The 17,928-nt window shown below is 37.2% G+C and overlaps 1 long non-coding RNA gene across 1 annotated transcript; it reads right to left on the reverse strand.

Annotated features, from left to right (window-relative positions):
• Positions 1 to 675: 675 nt before the first annotated feature.
• Positions 676 to 16,688, reverse strand: LOC116786438. Its single transcript, XR_004356930.1, has 3 exons — positions 16,564 to 16,688; positions 13,609 to 13,613; positions 676 to 686 (listed from the first exon to the last, which is right to left on the reverse strand). It is a non-coding gene; the product is annotated as an uncharacterized LOC116786438 (long non-coding RNA).
• Positions 16,689 to 17,928: the final 1,240 nt, after the last annotated feature.

Here is a 17,928-nt window from a genome sequence, read left to right on the forward strand (position 1 = left end):
TATTCTTAGCCTCTTTTTGCTTATTAATTAAAATTTGCACAAGAGAGAGTATAACCCTATAATTTGCCCTGTGCTTGTTTGGTACCTTCCCATCCATTTTCCTAATAATGATGTGGTGGGTTGACCTTGGCTGGGCACTAGGGTGCTCACCAAAGCCTCTCTATCACTGCCTTCCTTAGCTGGACAGGGGAGAGAAAATGCAACAAAAAAAATCATGAGTCAAGACAGGGATAGGGAGAGAGAACAGATTTGACTTGGGGAAAAAATTTAATTTATTGCTAATCAAATCAGAGTAGGATAATGAGAAATAAATCCAAATCTTACAACACCTTCCTGTCATCCCTCCTTCCTTCCTAGGATCAACTTCAGTTCTGGATTGTCTGCCTTCTTCCCTCAGTGGTGCAGTTGGATGGGGAATGGAGGCTGTGTTCAGTTCATCAAGCATTGTCTCTGCAGCTCCATCCTCCACAGTGGCAGGACTGCTCACAGTCTTCCCTTGCTCCAGTGTGAGGTCACTCCCACAGGAGAGAGTCCTCCACGAACTTCTTCAGCATCAGCCTTTCCCACAAGCTGCAGTTCTTCAGAAATTGCTCCAGCATGGATCGCTTCCACAGAGTGAAGTCCTTCAGGCACAGGCTGCTCCAGCAGGATTCCCCGTGAGGTTACAAGTTCTGCCACCAAGCCTGCTCCAGCATGAGCTTCTCTCTCCATGGGGCCACAGGTCCTGTCAGGAGCCTGCCCCAGTGTTGGCTTCCCACGGGGTCACAGTCTCCTTCAGGCATCCACCTGCACCAGTGTGGGCTCTGTGGGCTGCAGGGGCACCGCTGCCTCACCATGGTCTTCACCACAGGCTGCAGGGAAATCTCTGCTCCACCACCCAGAGCACCTCCTGCTCTCCATCTTCACTGACCAGGATGTCTGCAGGGCTGTTCTCACATATTCTCACTCCTCTCTACAGTTGCGCAGCTTTTGCCCTTTCTTAATTAGGCTCTCCCAGAGGAGCTGCCAATGTCTCCAATGGGCTCAGCTTTGGTCAGTGGTGGGTCTGTCTTGGAGCCACTGGCATTGGCTCTTTTCGGACATGGGGGGAGCTTCTGGTAGCTTCTCACAGAAGTCACTGCTGTAGCCCTTCTACTACCAAAACCTTGACATAAAAACACAATAAAACCAAAAATATTATCAAATTTATTTTAGTAACAAGCTGCATATTTTCTCTAAACATGTACTTTATTTCTTACATTAGCAGTGTTTACACTGAAATGTATTCATCAAATCAGACCAGAAGTCTATTTTATCAAGTATTTTTTCTCTTCTTGACTACATATGAGAAGTATAAAAATAAATAATATAGGATATTATTCTGGTCAAATTTTAATCTTAATTTTGGGATGTAACATAAAGAAAGTTTTTCTAATATCAAGGATTATATATATGCCATTGGATTTTGTGGTAATTTGAACCTAAATCCCTGTTGTCTTTTTATGTATCAAAATTTTCTTCAGTTCTAACTTGCCTAAATCCAATTAACGCAATTTTTTTTTCTTCAGTAAGTCTTTTTATTTATTCCTTTTTTACACTATTTTAAAATAAACTATATCGTTGAATCTTTCCAACACTGTTAGCACCTACTGTGCTAACCACTAACCCATTCTGCACATAGTCTGTCACTGCAGTCCCATGGGAAAGCTGATTCCATCACTCAAGGCAGTTTAATTTCCTGAGTATCTTCTCCTAGACTTTTTAAAAATCCAAGTAGCTTTTTTTCCATTCCACATCTTTCAGCTGACAATTCTTCAAAAGTTCTAAATAATTAAAAGGGACATGAATTTCCACTAGCAAAGCCATCTGACTTCAGGAGAAGTTATCTTATTCTACATATTTAATACTTAGAAACATGATGTGAAAAATTTATACAACACTGAAGTAACAGATACAGTTCTGTAATTCTAGACATCAGCCACATGTCAGATGCGTGAGAAATGTGACCATACCTGTGCTTTGGCACTCTGATGGGGTAACAGATTAGCAAAACAACTCTGAGAGCAGATTTGCGTGTATCACTTCGATTACATTTAGGGTTCATATGTTCACAGTGACAGTCATCAGGCTGTCCTCTTATTGCAGCAAGGTACATTTGTGCACCTACCCTTCTCTTCTGCATTGTATACAAGCATTTCCATGTCTTAATCAAAGACATAGTGCATAAAAATTTTTGGTTTTCATTACTAGTAAAAAGCCTAGGAATGTGGGACTTGTCTGGGTTTGTCTTAGCCTGAGCTGATTTTAGTTGCTTTAGAAGTGTGTGGATGTATTAGGTAACAAATATCACCCTTTCCTCTTAATTGGAAGAAAGAAATAGCTCTTTTGAGTAAGGCTTCCATGTCCCCTACTTCTTACAGAAGCCTGGAGTTGTTGACTTTAGGACCTAGAGGGGCATTATAAAAGTGCAAGTAGCATTAGAGAAAAGGGGTAGGTACTAGGAAGATATATAATTTCCTGTAGTATTATCCTCTAATAATTATAACTGGATGTTGTATTTTGATTTCATGTCAAAATATAATCGGGCTAACAATAAGTTCATAAGTATTTATCTAAGGCATATTCCCTTTTTTTTCTGATAACAAGATCTTAGTATAAAACAAGAAAAAGCTAGCCAAAAGCTCACTGTGTACATGGCAAGCTTTGAAACCCTAAACAGTTTCATTGACAATAAAAACAACTGTGTTCAAATGCAGGTGTTCAAATTTTGTTGTTGTTTTTTCTTTTTTTTTTTACTGAGTCTTAACAGGATGTATCTTCATTGTGATGTTAAATCTTCATGGAAAATAGACCTTTACTTCTAGCAAGTTCCAAATATTGTTCAGAATGCTGGAGTCACCCTAATGAGTAGTATCTGAGCTTAAATCACTTGATAAATTGCAAGTGCTATTTTTCTTCTAATGCCCTAGCAGCTCTATCAGTGTTGTTACCTCTTTTTATCTTTATTTCTTTATCCTTCTGCCTTTGTTTCAATTATTATAGTCTCATTTTCACTCCCTCCCCTGGCATTCTTTGATATACAATCATTATAAATCATCGAGAGTTTTGTAAAGTTCTGAAAGTTTTTTTCCATTTTACTACAGTTAATACCTCATTACAAATGCTATGTCAGATACCTCATATTTGCAAAGGATGACCTCATACAATTCTATGAAAATGGTAAGAATAGAAGTAACTTTTCATCATCAGTCAGAAAGAGCAAGCCCAGATTGTATCAGCAAAGCTGCCTTGCTGTTATTACGACTGTGATTTTTCTTTTTCTGTGGTGACTGAACACTAGTTGAGGATCAGGGCCCAGTTATATGAAGTGCCACACCAACATACAGCAGATGTTCAAAAAGCTCACATGCTGTACTGTGACCCAACAGCAAAATATGTTCAATGTTTCCTCTGAAATCATGGGGGAGCAGGGGTTGTAAACACCACTTCACTTTTTCTTTGTTAAGAGGGCACCTTTTGCTATGAAGAGGATTTTCAGCAGTGAGTATTTTTCATTGTAGGGATTTTAAATGTTTTACACATGTCCATTTTATTCCTTGCTTGTGAGTTCTTTCCCAGTGAGACTATTTTCCAGGCAGATGTAAATACTCAAAAAAGACAAGCAGGAAATGTGGTGATGAAATTGAGATAGTTACGAAGGCACCGAGTATCTGGTTTTAGATTTAGAATTGTTGCACAGTGAGCACGCTGTAGTTGTTGTGGGGGCCTTCTTCTAGGTAAATTTTTGGTATTGTAAGTGAATCCAGTGATGCTGCTAAATATAATACCCCCTCTTATCAATGTTGTATGTGCGTGTTGTGTTTACACTGTGCACAGAGATCACACTGAACTTAAACACAGGAAATATGGCAGCATACAGAGCACTGGATCTAGAAGACTTTTGAATGATGTTACCTAATCAGTCAGGAGCGGATGCTTGTTTTATAGAACTTTTGTTCTTCATCTGTTTAAGAAAATTCCTATTAGTAGTGAAGACTGATTTCTTTTTACGCACAAGGACATCTGATGACTTCACAGTTCCTGAGCAAACTTTTATTTGCAAATTCTTCGTAATTGGAATGAAACTGCCCTTGTTTAAGGACTTGGAGTTGTCAAAATGTAAATAAATGGGTTCATGTCTTCAGGCTTTTGACCAAATCCAAAACCTCAATGCAATATCACCAGCATAGGCAATCCATGTCTGCTCTTCCACATGGACATTAAATCTCATGTTTCATTATTATGCTGTGGTGCAGATTTCTCTTCTTGTTTAGTGCTTTTTGGTTGTTTCAGCTTGCTTAATTTTTGGTATTTTTGCTGTCATGTATTTTATTTGCTAATTTCTCCTTAGATGGAGTTTCTGTATTCCAAAAGCCTATACTTTTCAACTCTCTTCTGTGGTTTGTTTTTTTTGACAAATTTTTGGTAGAAGACAGCAAATGAGGTAAAATGTCTTTTAAAATATCACTGATACATTCACCATACACATCCTAGGGACTGCTATTTTAGAGTTGAACAAACTTTCTTAATACTAGGACCCCAGAGGAATTCAATGACAAAAAATAAGCTGTGAGAAGTAAGCACCTTCTAACTATATATATGTTTTTTTCTATATAATGAAAGACATCTGGGGATCAATTTTTGGACCAATGTAGGTACTGGCAGAACTTGAGTGTCTGTTTGTAGGGTTGGCAGGAAATGAAATTTAAAAGAAAATCAGTGAAGGAGATTGTAAGTCTACTCCCCGGTACCTTTCTCTTTTTTTTAATATTCTTCATAACTTGAGCAGAAAACAAGAAATGTGAGATTTTCTGTACAGTGGAAGTATCTGAAATGTTGTACTTTAGGAAAATCCAACATGGAGCTCTTCAAATATTTATGACTACTCTCTCTCAGCCTCATTGTGGGTTTCCCTATAGGATGGCTGGCATGTGCAGGTAGCTCCCACTGGAACATGGGAAGCATAGCAGGGAGGCCTGGCAGCCCAGTCAAGTGTACAGGTAAATCAAGAATTAGAAGAGCTCTGTTTTTTGGTGGGTTGCCAAAAGAATAGGGAAGTGACATCCTGGCAGTGCAAATTCCTGAGCTATCTGCTAGCTGAACTGATGTGAGACAGAGTTCTTAGCAGTGGAATGACTTGAATATCTGCAACAAGATTTTCTTTTGAATAATAAAAATTTCCAAAGAACTCCAGTCCTTGACCGAAGTTTACAGTCTTCAGCAATTTCACCCTCCCTCCAAATAACCCCCCTGCCAGCAAATATTTTTATTCTTCAGGATAAAATTTTGTATTAGAAAGTCAAATATGTGGTCTTCTGTATTCTCAGGTGTGTGACTTACATGCTGAACTATTTAGTCCAATGTGCAATAAATATTTCATTGTTTATATAAAGTAGATCTTCTACTGCCAGTTCCCAGAGAGCTGGAAGGAAAAAAAAGTTCCATGCAGGAAAGGAAGAATATGCAGATCATGTATTTAAAATAAAATAGTTTCTATTCTATGTAGACTCCCTAGCTTTAATGGTCTAAGCAGTTCTAAACAACTCTTGTTCAATTTCATGAGCTTACTATTTTCAGAGGTTTGGGGGTTTTCTTCTTTTTTCCAGATATTTTTTTCAGGGCTTGCTGTTCCTAGCCATCCATAGACTGCAGGACACAGAGATATTTATGAGAGAAGTTGATGCTCTGCATCACGTGCAATTCGAACACCTTATTCCAGTCCTACAATTTTGTCACCGTTGTACAAAAGTTCCTGTTGAAAGAGAAAAATTGAATATATGGATTAAATTCTGCAGGTTAATAATTAGCCTGCTTGCACTTTCTGTTTTTTGCAGATCTTTCTCCTATAAAATATTAATTTCTTCAAATTATTTTAGGGACCAGACCAGCAGACATTTAAGCCTCACAGATTCTCAGGATCCCTCATGATATGTTTGGGTGCACACGTACCGAGGCTCATTGCAATATCTAATTACATTCAGTAGGAGAATCAGAAGGTTTAAAAAATTTTTTTGCGTTTGATCAAATTAATATAATTTCTGTTAGAAAGGCATGTATTGAACTCTGGTCTTTCTGAAGAATTAAAACCACAAAGAATCATTTATATAGGTTTCTCAAAAGCAAAGTGTCGATGAACTTCCTGAAGCTCCCTGGACATCACAGTAGTGGTGGTTTACATATCCCTGGCCACACCCAGCCAGCACAGCCCTCTTGGCTTCACTCAAATCCCATGACCAAAAGGTTTCCAAGTCCCTGCAGGGATCCCTAAAGACCTACCACTCATGCTTTTGTTGTTATTCTGCAGTTGCCAGAACTGTGGCTATGTTTAGCTTTTCTGACACACTACTGGGAAATTGGGTGACCTGTCAGTAAATGTGCTCTCCTCTGTAGGAAACCTACCTGCTAATTGACCTGAGTCAAATAGCTCATCACATCGTGTTCTTCTAGAACACTTTTACACTGATGTAACATTCTAGTGGCTAAATTTCTATCTAGCTCTACCAGTAACGGGAAGATCATTAAAAGTTGTGTTTTGTCAATATGGTCAGAGCTTCAGCTCAGCTAACTCTTCCAGTAATTTGCAGGGATAAACACAAAGTCAGGATTTCTTGTTTTGCTAGAACAAAATGAAAGAAGTAAATCTGGACAGAAGAGCCATACTCTTTCAGGTTTAAACAAAAAATCTCTCACACCTGAAGTTTCAAGGTACTAGGTCTCACTGCATCAGTCACCATGAGTGTTCAGCCAGTAGGAGTTAGATGAGATTGAGGAATATACCTAACTGTTGTGATAACATCTTAAAGAAAATTTTGTCCTTCCTGAATATGTTTGTGTTTCTCAGATTTCCGGAAAGAATTGATCCTTTCTCAATGTATACATACTCACTGTGTGCATGTAAAAATATTAGTGAGATTATTAGCATTTGTACTGTTTTTGCAAGGAGAATGAAGAGCTGTCTCTCATAAAATAAACTTCCTCCAACTGCTCTGCAGTGCTTGTTTCATCTTACACTTTCTGACCTACAACGGTCAGAGTTATTTTAAGCTTGTCACAAATTAACAGAGAATTGTTCTCCCTCTTGTTAGTATAGAAACTAATGGATCAGGCCAGGTTCTGTGCTGATGTTAATTGCTCCATCTCCATTTGAAGTCAATGGCACTAAATTAATTCCTGATAACAGAGGAGTCAACCTTTCATTTTTCTTTTGACACGCAAGCATTGGTTACGCTGAGTGGAAATCTCATTTGTGAAGTTTTATAGTCCTGGGCTGAGATGCTTCGTATGCTAACACTAGAGATCTTATTTCACATACTTTTCTGTGGCTTTCACTGTAAAGTATAACCTCCCATTCCCAAATCTTCATTCGCGAAGCCTAGCCATGAGTTGAGGAATAACCTTCCATTTCTATTCTACCTTGATTCAGTTTTTTAAAACCTTTTGAGCAAGATTTTAGAAAGGAAGGGGTGTCTCTTTCCCTCATCATTTGTCTCCATCCTTCACATGTAGTTTTCCCCATCACACCTCTATTTCTAGTGTGCAATCTTTTTTATTCCTATTTGAATTTTCCATTTTCTTTATTTTCCTCTTTGATTTTGTTTCAGGATTCTTACCAGCAACCACATTCTCTGCTTTGCTGTGGTATGATTAGAGTTTTATTTCTAGTTATTATCTTGCTATGTGAATCTTTCTGAGAATAATCATCTGGAACTGCACCCAGTAATTTAAGATATTTCCATTTATGTCCCTTGCATTCTACCCCCTCTCTGTTGATCTTTGCCACAAAGATTCAGAAGTAATTGTTGATAAGAATGCAATATTTCTTTTTGTTACGAATACCCAGTTAGAAGTATTTACCTTAAAGAAGTCAGGTATTTCACTGATAACAGATCATTGAAGTTATACTGCTTACTTATTATATGGCTATAAATTAATGTGTATATCTGTTTACTATCTACATATGGATCCTTTCTAACTTGAAAACTAAGTTTTAATTACAAAATTATATTTTGTTTGTGAAAGTCTTATAGTTCTTTGACACTTCATTGAAGATTAATAGTTGTTGAATTATAATAATACTGTTAATATAAGCAGTTTTCTGAAGGTAGTGAAGAGCAGGATGTCTGGAAGGATTTGGTTAGGGCTGTCTTTTCTAGGACACTTAACTGTCAGTTGCAAAATATTTCTAAGGGGAGTTAAAAATTTTAGATCATTTTAGTGATCTAATTCATTGAAAAGGCCTGCAACCTATTTCACTGGCACATACTATATAAGGACAAAGGAGGAGGTCCCTGAAGGGAGAATAGACTTCAGTGCAGAGGTAAGGACAAGAAGCTTAAGTGGCCCAGGGCAGCATAGACATGGAAATTTTTTAAGTTCACATAATTTTCAACACAAAATGTAAACATGTCTAGAACCTGTAAACATGCTTCCAGCACGGCTGTACCCTCTAGAGCTTGTGGTTCTTGGCAGGCTTAAGCATTCTGGGTAGCTTAGGACACCCTCCTGCATATCCAGACCGCATGGCAGCAGTGAGGTCCAGCATTCACACACACAGCTTTCAGTTCCATTTGATGCTTAAGCCTCAGTTGTTGCATAATTTCTACCTTTAAAGGCATTTTCACTACTGAATGAGGATAAGGACAAAGACAACTAAGAGTTTATGGTCTTCTAATACCTTTCCATAATGGACATTCAGAGTTTCCATGAGAGACATTCTATAACTTTTCTGAGTTATAGAGAAGCTCAGACTATTGAACTGAAAGAAACCTAAAATTACGCACTTGTATATGTTCATACTTACATGATTACGCTCACATAAGCTCAAGCAACTTCAGTGAAATAAATTTCATTTATTGTACTTCTTGCATTTTAACAATGTTTACATAATACCTGAACCCTATAAACTAACCATCAAAAATTATCACCTCCTTGAAATCAAACCATAAAAATGATCTGTTTCTAATAACTAGGGTTTCTTCAAAGAAAATGCTAGGCCATAATCTTTTTATTCCCATGTGTCTTCCTAAGTTGTACAAAGAATTTGGAAAGAGTGTAGGTGAATGCAGACATACACTTGAAGGAAAATGTGAGGGAGTTGTCTTTGTTGCTTGACAGCCATGGTTACATGAAGAGGTTAAAATACGACAGATTATAGTGAAGAAATAGCACAGTGCATAGCAGAGAGGTAGCCTTGTCTCAGTTATGACAGCTTCATCCTTAGATAAGCAGGCCCTCCTGAGGAAAACATGCTCATTTTCCCTCATATTTTCAATTTTATGAATTTATGACCTACTTGATTATTTCCAAGTAATATTTGTCATTCAGATGCCTGCTTCAAGCATCACCTTGTCATTTATGTTCTAATTTTAGAAGGAAACTGATCTTTTAACAGTTAATGAAGATTATTTCATTTTACAGTTCTTTTTTTCATAGGTTTTGATCCAAAAAAGCTGCACATCAGTAGAATTGGTCATGGATGCCAAATAGGAGGAGAGATGAGTACCTCAAACCTTCCATTTTGTAACCCTAGAAAGGAGGTGGTGTTGCAATTAGAGCAGTGAGTTCAAGCAGGGGGTGAGTTCTATCTATTATACAATGTTGAGAACAGAACAGTCCTCAGTATAATATTTTGTTTAGGGAAAAAATAAGTTTATTTTTGAAAAAGTTATAACTCTGCTCCATTTAAATCCCTTTTTATTATTCTTTGTGTATCTTTTTGTGTCTGAGTTGTGGCTAGACTTCTCTCCTTTCTTTACAATTTTTTTTATTCACTCCTTGTTTTTTGCTTTTCTCTCCCTCTCTGAAAGCCAGTAAATATAGAGCAGTAGGAAGGGAAAGAGCACCTAATGAAGTGAATTTGATCAATGACTGTGGTATGCCATCCATTTTTTAATCAATCTTAGTACAGAAGTAATAAAAGGTGGCCAATGTGATACCAGACTTTCTGAAGAAACAGAAAAGATCCGAAGAAACTAAGGGCCAGTGAATCTGGCTTTTATACTATATAGATGTGTAGATTCATACAGCGTTTTAGGTTACTTAGCTGAACAACTATCTAAATGCCAATATCTTTTTGTATATTGAAAAAATGTTAAGGACTCTCCTAGAAAGAATGTAGAAATATGAAATTCTTTACTTAACCAAGCAGATACACTTTATACTGAGTGATGAGTATCCTATGTAGTAGAGTTAGTAGAGAAATGGTTAGATGTTATCTGAAGGAAGAGTCTCTCTATAGGGGGAACTCTTTATTTCACACATCTGCTGGGGGTCTTCTGAAGTCAACAGCATATCAGTAGGGATGATCAAATTAATAATGTTGAAGAAATGAAGCTGTCACAGGAAATAAAGAAGAGTCCCCTCTTAGGTCAGTGACTGTTTAAAAGATATGGAACAGAGGGTAGAGTATGTACTTGATTTTGACAACAGAAGAAAGTTAGAATTGAGTTCCAGGTGCTCTGCAGCATATTTTAAAAACGGTGGAAAAGGGATGAATAGGGAAATAAGAGAGTTTATATGTAATTTAAAATTATTTGAACCAGAAAAGCTGACTGTCAAGAGTTTCAGAAAATCCTCATGCTAACTAAATGGTACAGTGACAAAAATGCAGTGACATTCACTGTCATAAATGCAAAGCAATATAAATGAATAAAAATAGCCTGTGATAGTATACAGATAACTAGGGCTAAAGCTATTATGAACACCAAATAAAGAGAAAGGTTCCTAGTATTTTTTAAAAAGCCTAGAAGAGTAATGAAGTGAAGCACAGATAACTTCTCTTTAAATCTTTCAGTGCTTAAGAGAATCTGAAGTGAAACTCGAGTTTTGACTGTATTTTTTGGCTAATCCTAAAGAGGAGTATGCAGCATCCACATATTCTTCACTTATGGAATTCTTCCAGGAAGCTGGAAAGAAATTTTCTGTTTAATAATAGTTTAGCTCCAAGGACAGAGGAGAAGCTTTTCAAAGCTTCATAAGCAGCAGCTGGGTTCCAAATCTCCCTGACTTCCAGAAGAGATGAAGTGCCATACAAACATATGTGTCTTTATTTACCTCCTCCCCATAACCACCTACACGCAAACTAGCCTAGTTTCTTATCCACACTGTGTAGGCACAGAATGGGAAAATATCTCCTGGGAGACACTCCTGCTCTCTCCTTGCAAGAAAGAGGGAAGGAAGTCTTTGTTGTTCCTGAGGTGGTCTGACTGCAACAGCTCAGTAACAAACCAAGACTCTGCCCTGGTAAGAGACTTACACATCCTACTACTGTCACAAGTGAAAACCTAGGTCAAATGCCTGGGTGCCAGCACAGTCACGAATATCAGCCTCTCCTGACAAGACTTGTTATCTTCACTTAGCTAATGATCATAGCTGAAGTTTAGCACTTTCCCTCTTCCCAACTTACCCCCACCTCCAGATCGTCAGACTTCAAATGGATGAATTAGCTTCCCCTAGTTAAACAACATGGAATTTTGAGTTAAGCATTATCAAAACCTTCTTCAAAGATATTCACTAGCTTTCTATGAGGAAAATATGGTTTTAACCATCAAAATGTATTTATACCTACTGAAAGCTGGATAATAGTTTTTTTTTCTTATCTAGAGTCTATGGAAAAGAAACATTTCATTTTGACCTGAACCAATAGTATTCAACACCAAATACTTTATTTCAAGTATTTTTTAAATGAGAAAATACTATCAGTAGGATCAAAGGACATTACAATACAAAAAAAAGTTTTGTGAAAATTGGTCTTTTTATTTTGAAATTATTTTGCAATTTTTTTTCAGATATTTTTAAAGTGTAAAAATGGAATGACTATCCAATGTTATTAAATATTTTGCTCAGGAAAAGAAAGCAGTGGTTGTAAAATCTCACTGTATTTTGAACAGTCCCTCTCATCCTCAGAATCTACCATTAATAATAATTTTTAGAAGATAAGACTTTATTCCAAGTTTCCACCTTGGGGGAGTTTTCTTTTTATCTTGGCATTGCAAACCTTTGAAAAGAAGCATTTCGAATGGAAGGCATGACAGATCTTTTAAATGGAATATGCAGCTACTGAGCTCCACACTATAATTACTGTCATACTGAAGAAGGTTAAATATTTATGAAGAATACGCTTTTTATCACTCAGTCTAATTTTTAAACCTGAATTCTGTAATTGCATTGAAATGCCAATAATCAAAGGGGGGTTATTTCTTGGCAGACATAAGATTTTCACCGGTCTCATTTATTTGTGAAGCATGGCCAATGTAAGTATATAAACAAAGTCTGTGTAATTTTTTTCATTTTGGACCAAAATTAAATTGAAAGCAGTTCCACCAAATAACTTCTTAGGCAATGCCTGAGGTTTTTTTGGTTTTTTGTTTGTTTGTCTCTTTTGCCCAGGGATTGGAAATTGGCCTTCCCTCCTTTATGTGTACTGAGGTTTATGTTCAGTTACTTTTTGAATTTCTTCCTCCCCAGACTTGGTTAGGCTAAATAGCAAAGTGAAAATTAATCTTACAGTCTAAGTAGCATATATTGCTATATTGAAATCATATAGTAAACCTCTGAAAAGTTTCATGCCAAAATTTACTACCTAACCCAAATTTCTCTTATGCTTGCACTTCAATAAGTTTGTTGAAAGTATGTTCCAAATTCTAGTTTTACCAAGGCTATTACAGATACCTTTCACCTAATTTTGTGATCCTATAATCAAAATACTAATCAAACCAATAGGTTAAAATATTTCTGTTTAATAATTTGATTGATTCACATTAAATCCCACCATTCATGTAATTGTTTTGTGCAAATTAATCTAGAATATCTGTCTGAAAAGATATACTAGAAATCTTATCCTAAAGGATGCATATACTCTGACTTTATAGTTAAACAGGCTTTTAAAAAAATCTTCATTTTTATTTTGAAATATTGGTTTGTTGTTGGGAAACATTAGGGGGGAAAAAATTGCTCTTGTGTAATATGGACTCTAGACAGGAATCTAACACCTAAATCTACATCTTGATCCAAATTGTGCTTACACAAAACCTGCTTAAACCAAGAGGCATCTAGGCGTTTTCTCATCACTTGGTAGTTCCTCAGGGGTAATTCATAAAGCCTTGTCACTTGTGCAGGCCGAGAATGGACAAGCTGGTTCCTCCCAATGCTAGCAAGTAAGAAGTAAAGCAGAGTAATGCCACAGTTTTTGGCTTGTCAGAGGAGGAACTTGTTGCTGTATGTCATTTCAGCAAAGAGTAACTGGATTGGGTCCCTGTCAGCACTGTTTTTGAGCTTTAGAGGACAGGTGGTGGTAGTCTGATCTTCTTTTATTTTAAAAACTTGAGGCTAATACACTTACCTAGGAGGTGTCATGGTTTAAGCTCAGCTGGCAACTCAACCCAAGGCAGCCGCTCATTCACCCCTTGACCAGCAGGATAGGGAAGAGAATTGGAAGGCTAAAAAGGAGAAAACTTGTGGGTTGAGATAAAGACAGTTCAGCAAAAGCTGTTCAGACACAAGCAAAGTAAAACAAGGAATTCAGTCATCACTTCCATGGTCAGGCAGCTGTTCAGACATCTCCAGAAAGGCAGGGCTCCATTACACATAAACGGTGACTTGGCAAGACAAATGCCATCACTCCGAATGTGCTCCCCCATCCTCCTTTATATACTGTGCATGACACCATATGGTCTGGAGTATCCCTGTGGTCACATCTGTGCTGGTTGTGTCCCCATCCAACTTCTTGTGCATGCACAGCTTCCTCACTGTCAGGGAGGTACGAGAGGCAGAAAAGGCCTTGATTGTGTGTAAGCGCTGCTCAGCAAAAATTCAAATATCTCTGTATCATCAACACTGTTTCCAGCTCAAATCCAAAACACAGCCCTGGACCAGCTACTGTGAAGAAAATCAATTCTCTCTCAGGGAAAACCAGCACAGAGATTCTGTTTACTTAAGAGAAAAGGAGTTCTGGGTTTGATTCTTGATTCTAGGCTATTTGTTTACATTTAGTAGGAAAAAAAAAAAGATAACAAGAGGAACAGAAGAAAAGCAACTGCAATAGAAGTTACATCAGAGTGTAGTACAAATCTACTTTCCCTGGAGTCTTTCCGATGACTGGAGGATGATTGTGTGTTTTTCAACATGATAGCACAGCTTCCATCAGAGGCTGATAGGGCCCACAACCATCTGATAAGGGTTCTCCTTCTGGAAAAGCAATGCATGGTGCTGAATCCACTTAGTCTAGAGAGAGTCCTCTACTTCACAAAGTATTCAAGTCACTGGGATGAGATGCTAGTTTAATTGAACTCTAGGTGCCTACTTTTCAGGTGGAAACTACTTCAACTACCTTTAGCAGCACATTCAGTATGTGATTAATCTTATCCAAGAGTATATGTCTGAAGAATGTCAGGTCAGTCAATTCTCCAAATGTTTCCTTCTTTCTATCAACTGGAAAGAAACAGGCACAGCCATTTAAAGCTGTATGAAAAGAATTCTACCCACTGGTATTCATAGGAACCCTGCCATGGCACAGCTTTGTTCTAAAAGAAAACAAGTCCTCAGTTGTGTGAAAGGTGTGTCCTTGTCCTTGGGAGAATGTGCTGGACCCTGCTTCCAGGAGAGTTGGAAGGACCATACCCAGAGTAATAGAAGTGAGCACTCCATTGTGCAGTATTTTCTGATGGGTAGTTAGTTAGAGCAACTTTCTATTAGCAGTGCAGGGTAGCTCTTCTGAGAGATCTAAGTCTTATTGTGCACTAGACAAGGAATGTCAGGAACAAAATTCTGGTGTGAGTTCCATTCAGTGAAGCATTTACATTGTAAGTAGGCTTGGTTTTTCACAACTTACAGAAAATATTGTAAGGGCTGAAAGTATCAGTAAAGCTGAGTCATGAGGCATCTTGTATTTAAAAATTAATTTGATCTTTTTCACTAGATTATCATTTAACTACTTAGAATTGGAAAAAATAATTGGCATATACAGAATGCATTTTCTTCTATTCAAGCTCTAAAGCTGGAAATATATAATTTCAGAATATGTTATGAATTTAGTATTGACTGTCTATGACTCTTTCAGAGTTCAGTTTTGTTCTGTTGCCAACCTGCATGCAGAGAGTTAAATCCTTGGAAATGGCAACAATGTTGTTAAAGTGTGTTTTAAGGTAGAACAATGACACAGATAAGGCAGCCTAAGGTATATAACTTCAAAGAATTTTAGATATGAGTGGCTGCTGGGCTATTGGGAGACAAACTGGCTCCGTGTAGGCTAGAGCAGGGTACTCTTCCTAGGGCTATGCCTGGATTCAGCAGAGATCTGAAACTTCAAAGGCTTTGGAAGAGGGGAGGGAGCATGAATAGGATAGGAAAGGCTATGAGGGATGAATCAACGGAAAGCTGACAGTCAGATTGCAAGAGACATGGAGAAATATTATGTATGGTGAGCTGAGCAGGGTGTTGAGGGTTTTTGTTTTGTTTTGCGTTTTGCTTTACCTCCAGGAGTGAGGTTAGTTCGGTTCATGGGAAAATCAAAGCTTCATACAGTTCTGTAGATGTCCCTATCTTTCAGGAATTCATGTTTGCTTCTTGTTTTGCAGGTGCAATCATACAGCTATGAATCTATAGAGAATGTAGAGATGTGTTTGAGAAACAGTTATGACCAATGTTTTATTGAGACAGATAAATCCTATGAGAGGTTAAACTGTGGAATCCCACTTGAGAGAGACGGAATAAAGGTCTAGCAGCTTTGATGTATATTCTGGAAAAGAGAGAGAGTTTCATATATCTATTAGCTGTGACAGTGACATTCATAACTGTTTCTCCAACGTTACATTAAAAAGAGACGTGTATAAATCTGAATATTTTCCTCAAAAAAGGCAGACTGAGGACTGGTAAGATCATGATAGACAATTTAGATTGTGTCTGTTTTGTCCAGAGTGACCTTGTACAGAAGTGGTGGTAACATAGAAACTAAAAACATTGCATCATTCAAACTTTGTTTTCTACTCTCTATTAATTTTATTTTTCTATCTCTTCTTTATCCAGTAAAAGGGTTTCTTGCAAAGCTATTCTTCCACATGCTTTGCTGCTTTATATTCACAGGTGCATAAAGGTTTAACTTTGAACTCCTTTTATATTCTGTTAATAGTATTGTGTTACATGTATTGCTGATCAGCTTCTAGCAGGTGCAATTGCCTTTAGGTGATCACTTGTGGATTTTTTCTCCCTTAGTTTCCAGTAGAACATGATTTGAAGGGGTAATAAATGTTGAACCAGATTGCTACATTCAGAAAAGTACAGTCAAAATAGAAGGGTCTGGAGTGGAAGCCTTATGAGGAGCAGCTGAGGTCACTTGGTTTGTTCAGGCTAGAGAAGAGGAGACCGGGGGGGGGAGACCTCATTGCAGTGTACAACCTTCTTGTGAGAAGAAGTGGAGGGGCAGGTATCTATCTTTTCACTCTCATTACCAGTGACAGAACTCAAGGAAACAGCTTGAAGCTGAGTCAGGGGAGGTTTTGGTTAGATATCAGGAAAAGGTTTTTCACCCAAAAGGTGGTTGAACACTGGAACATTCAAGAAGCATTTTGACAATGCTCTCAGCACATGGTGTGATCCTTTGGGTGCCCTGCACAGGCCCAGAAGTTGGACTCGATAATCCTGATGGACCCCTTCCAACTCAGCATATTCTATGATTTTATGATTCTATAATACTAACTCTACTAAACCAATATTCATTTTGCTTAAAATGTGCTAGGCTAGTCTCCTTGCTCTTCAAAACAATTTCAGTGACTTTGAAAGTGCAGACATTATGGGAAAAATGTATAATATTTGAGCAATTCAAAATAGATAAACCATTAAATACAAGTTTTAGCATTTGAGTGGAGTCCCTGTTATATCTCTAACAAGCAACTCATCTGGGCTCTAACTCCAGTTACATTCCTTCAAATATCACTGATTTGAAAGGCACTGGGAGTTGGGAGCATATTGGAGTAGTGATAAATGTTAGAATGATATGATTTAAGGGATGTAATTTACAAGTAAGATCTGGAGACAAACTCTTTGTTTTTCAAAATATCTTCATAGGGATCCTTAAGGGAAATTCCATCGTTCCCTTTTCAGAATCCCAATCTGATTTCATACTTAAGTATTCATGCAATTTGTAAATAATGTTGGTAAAGTATCTGTAGTTTTTTTTATTCTATTTTGGAATCTTATCTGACAACATTAATGAAATCATGTTCTAAATTATACTTAGCAGAAAGTATAGCACAAAGAAAAATCAGCATTATGTGACTTGTTTTGCAAGCAAAGCTGTAAAAGGTTTTGTTGTACATCATCGACATCTGAAGTAATGCTGTCAAGGATGTTTAAATGTTGTTTAAACTCTCTACATGATTTTTACAGCCAATCAGGAAGAAAAGCAATAGAATGTAATTTTTGCAAATAGTACTGTAAAAAGTATGGCACCTTGTATTGCATACCTCTTGACAGAAGACATGAGGTACATTTTGCTAGAAAGTATATAAACCTTTAAATGATTTGATACCAGTGTATTTTGGTGAGAAATTAACTTTCATTCTGAGGCTCACCTACAAAAGTCAATCAGAGTATGGCCTTGCTTATTTTATGGATCCATTAACTATAGAATGGCAATTTACATTTCCTATATTTAATCCACAGAACAGCAAACAGTCTACATCCAGATATGTTCAATTACTCTCAATGATTTACCTCCTGCAAATGTGAAGTCTGTAAAGGCACTTCAAAAATATTCAAAAGCTTGATCCTTTCAGCAGTTTGTTATTTTATTAACAAACATTTTATATTGCTATATTTTATGTAATTTTTTTTCTTTCTTTGTTGTCTTTATTAGAAAACAACGTGGTCCTATCTTTAGCTTAATTTAGCTAAATCTATAAATCTAATAGTCATTGA

Source organism: Chiroxiphia lanceolata, chromosome 4 (genome assembly GCF_009829145.1).
Source record: "Chiroxiphia lanceolata isolate bChiLan1 chromosome 4, bChiLan1.pri, whole genome shotgun sequence".
Taxonomy (NCBI): domain Eukaryota; kingdom Metazoa; phylum Chordata; class Aves; order Passeriformes; family Pipridae; genus Chiroxiphia; species Chiroxiphia lanceolata.